This window comes from Sciurus carolinensis, chromosome 1 (assembly GCF_902686445.1).
Source record: "Sciurus carolinensis chromosome 1, mSciCar1.2, whole genome shotgun sequence".
Classification (NCBI taxonomy): domain Eukaryota; kingdom Metazoa; phylum Chordata; class Mammalia; order Rodentia; family Sciuridae; genus Sciurus; species Sciurus carolinensis.
The window spans coordinates 57,113,054-57,121,402 of NC_062213.1; positions in this window are offsets into that span (position 1 = coordinate 57,113,054).

An 8,349-nucleotide genomic window follows, 5' to 3' on the forward strand; every position below is an offset into this window, starting at 1 on the left:
CTTCTCCTAGGGAAGTGATCATGCTCCTTTCAGTGATTCCACAGGGCTTGTACCTACATCTTATTGACACATCATGTTGCACTATTTTTATTATTTACTTGTATATCTCTTCTATTAGACCATAGTAAACACTTTTATTGCAGGAACTGTCTCTCCTTCCCACAAAGACTGACCATTTGTAGACACTTAGAAAAACGTTATTAAACCCATCACCAAAGGAATTAATTCTCTCAACAGTATTCTCAGCTTCAACTAAATAGTAGATATTGTATTAAATTTTAATTTGGCAAAGTAAATTCTCCCCGATCTAAATTAAATATGACACTAAATTATAAAACCAAAAGATTTTCCTTCTTTTCAATTACAGTCGTTTTGGTTAAAGAGAACAAGACTCCCAGGAAGATGGCTAGGAGTATGGAAAGAAGATGATATCGAGGACATTTTTTCTCACTTAAGAAGTAAGATTACCAAAAAAATAAAATGCAGGTACTATGATCTCAAGAAAGTGCGTTTATTTCTAGTTTAGTGTATAAACCTTTTACACATGCTTAAAGTCATTTGCTAGTGTCTATTTTCCCTTCCTCCTGGTCACTTCTTATATTTCCCCTCCCCTTACCCCAACTCTCAGTGCTGGATAGTTTTAACTGAAAATCAAGATAGGGGCAAGAAAAAGAGGAGCTTTGGAGGTTAGTGGCAGAGTAAAGTTGTATAGATAACAATGGCAAAATAATTTGTTCTACAGATTTTGCATCAACCAAACCAATTTTATCCCAGACATATACGCACCTCAATGCAATGCACATTGAGACTTGTTCTGTTTCTATGTATTAGTACCACTTCCAAGGGTACAACAAAGATCTCCCAGTGGCTCTTGGGCACTAACACTTTCCCATTCTGAGTGACAGCCAGCAAGGAATTTCTAGTCTCCTTTTTGCATTAATTTTCAGTAAAATGTTTAGAGATAGTCAAGGTAAAGTAAATTAGCAAAAAGATTCGTCTATACAAATTGGTAGCTGATGTAATGAAAGAATATTGTAGTGGGATGGAACCTAGATAAAACTCCCAGCATTGCTAATTAATTGCAAAACTGCAGTCAGGTACTTGTTTACCCTAGGCCTCAGTTTATTCTCCAAAATTGAAGAGGATGAATCATATGGACATTCCTTTCTGCTACAATCAGAGATCCAGATGGAAGAAAGTACAGAATTCCATTAATGGGGTGGGGGTAGGGGGGTAGTACATGCTGAAAAATAAATCTAAACACAATAAAATCCAAGCTTAAGTAAATGAAAAGTAAATATATAATTGCCCCATAAAAATTGAGGTCGAATTCTCATTCTTCTGATCTTCAATTACAATTTGAGCAGGTGATTATTTGAGTATAAATGCAGCTATTGGGAGAAAACTGAATTATTGCCCATTAGACTTTTTAAAATGACAAAACTGTAACTGCTCATGCCAGGGTTCTTGTTTGTACTTGCACATGTGCATGACACCATGTCCTTCTGCAATGCCTTCCTTTCCTTTACATAACTTTGTTTTTCATTAATAAACAATTAACTGCCTTACATAGAAAGGGAGGCTACGTCTCTGCCCTCCTGAAGAAGCAAATTATCTGTCTTGAGCCCATTATTTCCATAAACAAGTGGAAGAATTATTACTACATTGTCTCTTTAACAACTGCAAACTGAGAACACAGAGTGTTTCAGAATTTTCACTTTAATTCACCCTTTTCCCTCCTTAGGTGAGTCAAGCAATAGAAGGGTCACAGTCTGTACTTCTATCCCCAAGGTAATCTGTGGCCTTGGTTGTAGAATTTGTTCTGAAGGTCTCCATTTGCAAAGGTTCGGTAGATAACCAGCTGAATCCAAAACCCAATAAATCTGCTTATTCTTATTTTTAGACTTTATTTCCCTAAATGAAATAAATGAGAGTAATATTAGTTACATCAATGGCACTACTAAAGCATTCATTGAGCTTCAATAATAAGAGTAACAATAACAATAAAATTTTATAGCTCTTTTTCTCAAAGGAAATTAGAACACTTTACCAACATTATTGTCTCATTAATCCTCATGTCTTTGAAAAATAGAGCAGTGTGTGTGGATGGAAGCTATGAGCTGGGGGGAGTCCTCCAGACCTGTTTTCCATTTACCTACCTGGAAATCATTTAGGTAATGAGTGAATGAGATAATATGCATAAAGCACTTTCTTGCATGGTAAGCACTGCACATATAATTCTCTCTCCTTCTCTATCTCTCCCACCAGCCATTCCTTCCTCCTTCTCCCTTATTCTGTGATAGTTCAAGCTAAGACAAGTTTATTGGGATTATGAGGTTCTGTATTTTTCTGGGGGTGACTTTTGGCCCAAAAGTATTCTGATTCCTTCTGTGAGAAAATTCATAAAAGTTTATTATTGCTGTTTAACTGATATAGCTTGGATAAGTCTAGCTCCTGCTTTCAGCAAAGTCTGCCTGGGTAGGACAAGTAACTATCTCAGCATTATTCTTCTTAGATTCAGAGGAGTCTTAAGTTTGAGATTTAAGATGTCATACGTTGGGCTTCTTGGTAGAGAAAAAAATCTGTGAGTAAAGATAGGCCAAAAACTAACATTGGATAAGACAGAATTCCAAGTATCCAAGATATAATCTGCATGCCAGATTCTCTCTATACATGTCCCTGTGGTTTCCCAAAAGCCTTTGCTACAGCATTGTCTAAATGTTGTAGTCTTGTCTTGGAGCATCATGGGAAAGACTGTCTGTCCTATCTGGGTCAGGATGTTAAACAGAGAGTAGTGTATGTGAGGCCAGAGAAGTGTTGGGTCTGCTGGTGGTAGATTAGGAGGAATGATTACAATAGCCCTCTACCTTCTGAGGCAGAGTATCTTGGAATTATGTCAGGTCTTTAAGATTCACTGACTTTTGCCCAGCCCAGACACCTGAGTGGATATTCCCTCTGCATTTAGAATGAGATTTTTTGTATCTTCAAAAGTAGTGAGGGTTTTGTAACTGCAAAATGTGGAATTTTATCTTCTGGAAATTAGTATAATGCTTGGCATTTTGATATACATGTGGACAGAATAACATACAAAAAAAAAAAAAAAAAAAAAAAAACCAGTTACAACTCTGTTAGGACTTTACCCAGAGCAAGAATTATTAAATGCCTGCATTTCTTCAGATATACACATGGACTGCCAGACACACCAGGAAATATTTAGATTTGTGGGATACTAAATTTTATGATGTCTTGGTAACTTGTGACACTAGGGGAAAAATCATAGCTGTAAGAGTTATCTGAGTCTTAATGGACTCGTGATGTCCTGTCACTGGCTTTAGGACCATTTTCATTCTCTGTAAGAACTGAGCTCATGCACACAAACGTTAGTGAAATTACAAGAAACACAGCTTCTGGTCAGAAGGAGCAGGGATGCAATGAATGCTTTTAGAAAAGGTCTTGCAAAGGGGACTAATTTATGAAATAGTATTTTAAGATGCAAATTTGCATAGTTTGGCTCAAATAATTACAAAGGAAGACAAAAATAATGTTGTAGGATTACAAGATTGTAGGTTTGAAAGGTGGAGGAGCAAAAGACAGGGTGGCTGCATTTTAAAGCATACAGCAAAGCAGAACAATGTAAAATTAGGCAAAAGAAAAGCTGGACTGAACCCTAGGACGTTTTCTCAACAGGGAGATGTGTTACTCAGAAGTCGAGTCTCCCCAGGGCTGCTGTAAATGCTTCACTACTCATGTCATTTCACATGAAATACATAAAGCTACTGCAGGAGGTGAAACAGGTGACCTGGCAAGTCTCCTGTCTCTAATTTCTGTGATTTAAAGGTTCTGTGCTATTACCCAGCAAGAAGCACTGCTTTTTAGTGATTCCATTTGTAAAATGACCCTACAGGTGTTTTCTCTCAGCCTCTACCTTTGTGAAACTCTTTTTTTTTTCCCCCACCTTATTCAGTGAGATTCAGATTATAGTATTTGGAACCACAGGATTGGGGAAGGTGCAGAAGGGTTAAACAGGAGTAAATGTTTGCTTACTAGGAAAAAAATGAGAGAGGGGGGAAAACTGAGGAAAGGTAATTGTGAGTTTCTCTAGCTCTAAATGGAACTTTGATTTAGATGCGACATTCCTGTAAGAAAAGCTGTATCCAGAGTACAAAGACTGCACATTAATCTTCCTTTTGACAACACGGAAGTAAAGCAAACAAAGGTGCTAATTTAACACTGACTTCTTCAGGTTCTCAGATTGTAATTTAATTCTCTAAGGAGTCACAGGGTAGTGACAACCTTTGGATGACACTGAGCATCTACAACTCGTTAAAAGCTTTTTAGACAATTTTGGAATGAAATCTGTGTATGTCATTTACATGATGTATGTAAAGCTTTATCTTTTGGTCCAGATGAATCTGAAGTCCCAAGAAGAAAAACATTCAGAAAACAACCCTAGCTGGGTTTCAATTTTAAGTGCAAGGTTATGTCTGAACCTTTCCTCCCCTTTTGTGAATGGGGCACACTGTGAATAGAAACTATGGGATACTCAAGGCTGCACTGTGCTACAGCAGGATTCATAGCTGATGGTGGGTTTCCAGAATAAAGGATTTGTACACAGATTTGAATGCAGTAAATTAGAATAAAACCACATTAATTACCTACTAAGACATACTCTAGCACGGAAGTAGTGGGTCTCCAGGCTAATAAAAACAATCCACAAGGAAAAAGGAGAAAAGCAATACAATATCTCTTCTTATCCACTCTCCCATCCTATTTTTCTTTCTACTATATTCTCAGACATTGTCTCAGAAGCATCAACCAATTTGGAAATTTTATTGTAGCAAAGAAAACACAGAACAAGCAGAGGAAGAATAATAGTTGTTAGAGTAAGACACACAGAGGCCTTTGTTTTCATCAGGAACTGGATGGAATTAAGAAACCCCAAGCTTTTGCTAAAGATCATGAATGCCATTTTCCCTCTGCTGAAGCTTGCAACCCTTGACTCTGTGGTGGATACTCATCATATGTGTACTCTTTCTATAATGGACCTACTCAGGGATTTACAGTCTCTGCTTCCTTAAAATTTTCTTGTGGGCGTATTTCAATTTTCTTTCTCTGGCACTTGGTATTTAGCTACTTAGAGCATTTAATTCTGTAACTAATTAAAATGCATTTATCTTCCCCCAAAGAATATATGTATTCCCAAGTATAACACAGAATTTCTGATTTTAAAGTTTATTGAGGGAAGAAAATGAATGAATAAGATTGTCGATAAATACATCCCTGTTTATTAGTATTGGAAATAGAGGTAATATCAAATTCTGTAAGTATAATCCAGAATACTTTTGAAATAATCCTGAATTGTTCTTACAAATATATATCTATTAAGAACTTGGAAAGATATTGCTTGGAAACTTTTTAAAGTAAAAAACTTAAGGCCTTACAAAATAACCTATTTATTTTATGTACAACTGTTAGAACTTTTATGTAATATTCATGGCTGATATATGTTCTTAGAAATGTTCACACATTGAGATTAGTTCTAATATGTAAATCTGTTCAGAAAAAATATTAATTCCCATTACAATAAGCAAGACAAAGATGTTGTCACTGTTAATATTCAACACTATGTCAAAAGCTCTAGTCAATACAAGGAAAGTAAGGAGAATAAATAATGAAAAGAAAGATACAAAATTGTGCTTAAAATAAAAAAGCATTCATAAAATTGTTACAGTAATCTATTATGTTATTTGAGCTAATAAGAAAATTCAACAGTTGCTTATAAAAAGATCAAAAATCATTAATGCAGTATAAATCAGTAATAAATGCATAGAAAATGCAATTGACCAGGGACTATGTTTATAATATTTACAAACTATTAACAGACCTTGGATCCATTTGCTTTTTCTGCAAAGTAGAGTTCTATTCTTCTTTACTAACTGAAGTCTGATGGTGTGCAGATTAATATCTCCCAAAAAAAGAACATTATTCCCACCCACTGCAGTGTGAGGTCAATTCCAAAAAGACTAAGTTGATCACTGATTTTTACAAGAGGAAGCCTGTTTGTCATTGATTTCAGGGTAACCATCGAGATGGAATGGAAATGTGATGTTCTTCCTCAGAATTTTTGTTCCTAAATATCACACCAGCAACTTTTCTACTAGTTTTTTCCATATTTGTGTGTGAGTCCTGCGTGGCAGCCATCCAGTGACAAAGAGAGCAATAAACCAAAAGACAGAAGAGAAATGTGAAGGATGACTCAGCAGAAAGATGGAAAGAGCCTGCATCTGTAAGGATTACTGAGGCCATTGAACTGACAAAATCTTTAGCACAAGTGCTCTGAAATTCTTATTGTATAAAATTATACACTTTAAGTCATTTTCATGAGGGTTTATGTTAACTGAAGACTTCACAGCAAAGATATCAAACATAAATAAAAGAAAGTACTAATAGACTCAAGGATATTATTTGTGACAAAACTACCCAATCAAAAATTAGCACCAAAAAAAGGGTGTGTGTGTGCAAGAGAGAGAGAGAGCGAGAGAGAAAGACCTAGAAATTGCAAGAGCCAAAACTCTCACAAATTGATAATAAACTCTAAGCAATCTAATATAAAAATCAGCAAATAATATGAACAGAGAATTTACAAAAAGGACTATGAATATATATGAAAAGAATATGAAAAAATATACAACTCATTATAAATCAAAGAAATTGAGGGTAATATAATGAGTAGCATTTTCTATTCATCAAAATGACAAGAGAAAATAATATCTGATAATATTAAAATCACACTGATAATGGTATGGATAATTACCATGGAGGCTAAAGGGAGAATGAATTGATATAACACATGCAAGGGCAATTTGACTAGATCTAGCTGAAGATGTCCATATCCTTCAGTCTTATAATTTATCTTCTAGATAGAAGTCCTAAAGAAACACTAGCACATGTACACAAGAATATATATGCAATAATACCTGCAGCAGTTTTTATGATAGAAAAACTACTGCTTAAATATCTTAAGGAGAAGGTATTAATATTAGTCATTCAAAAGTATGTCATACTGTCATTGAAATTAATGAAATAAATACACATAAAACCTGGAAAAATTTTATATTATATAATGTTAAGGGAGAAAACAATCCAATACTATCTAACTAGTATGATGTCCTTATATAAAGTTTAAAAATGTGTAAACTGTACTTTGGTTTTTGATGCATCATTCTGCAGTAATAATATAAAAGGACAGCAGGGAATGATGAGCACTAAATAAAGGGCAGGAGCTTCCTCTGAATCATACAGGGAGGTTCCAACTTTTTAAAATCTTTTGAAATCTTCAACTTTCAAACTCTTTGGAAATTCAACATTTTGAAAGTGAGCACCTGATTTTCTGAGGAACCTTGCACACACACACCAAATTTTTAAAAATATAAAAATCACTCCTTTCCTAGATTTATTCAGATTTATTTATTATTAATGACAAATGCATTAATCCAGATGCTTAGATGAAAATCCTTGGAAACTTCCCCAACTCCTCCTTACTTTTCACACCTTACAACCAACCATCAACCAATGTTTTTTGAAACGAGTAGGATTTAGTCAAGTGTGAAGAATAAAAACAGAACTCTTGCAAGAGCAAGAAGGAAACCAGTAGCAAGTTACCTTCATCAGCCAATTTTGATGGTTCTAATATCAAAATACAGTATGTGCAGAGTTGAGTCATTAATTGTACATTGCACCACCATCCTGGTTATAGTTAGTACTACATCTTATCTGGACCACCACAGTAGTTTTCTTGTTCATCTCCCTGCTTCTGCCTTTGCCCTTTACTGTCTATTCTCCACTCTGCAGTGAGACTTGTTTCCTTTAAAAAACATCAGTTCATCACATCCTACTCTGCCAAAAGCATTCCGTTATTTCCTATGTCACTTAGGATAATGTCCCTTCTATGGTTTCCTTGATGGCCCTTGAGCAATCTAAGCACAGTTCCCCCTCTCTAGGTCTCGGATTACCCTTCCATCTTTCAGGAGCACTTCTCACACGGATTGTGCTCTGTCTAACCTCTGCTTCTTTGTCACCTCATCAGAGAAGACTTCCACCATCTTTACCTACAGTAGCCTCCCTGTCCTTCTCTTCCTTTACCCTGCAGACATTTCTCTATGGCACTTATCATCCCTCATGTATTATATAGCTGTTCGCATGGGTATTTGGGCACATTTCCCACTAGAATGGAAGCTGCTAGGAGCAAAGCTCATTGTTCTGCTATACCTTCTGCAACTACAATATCACCTGTCGCATAGTTGAAGCTTAAAAAAATTGTTCATGGGCTGAATGTACTGAATCTGTACT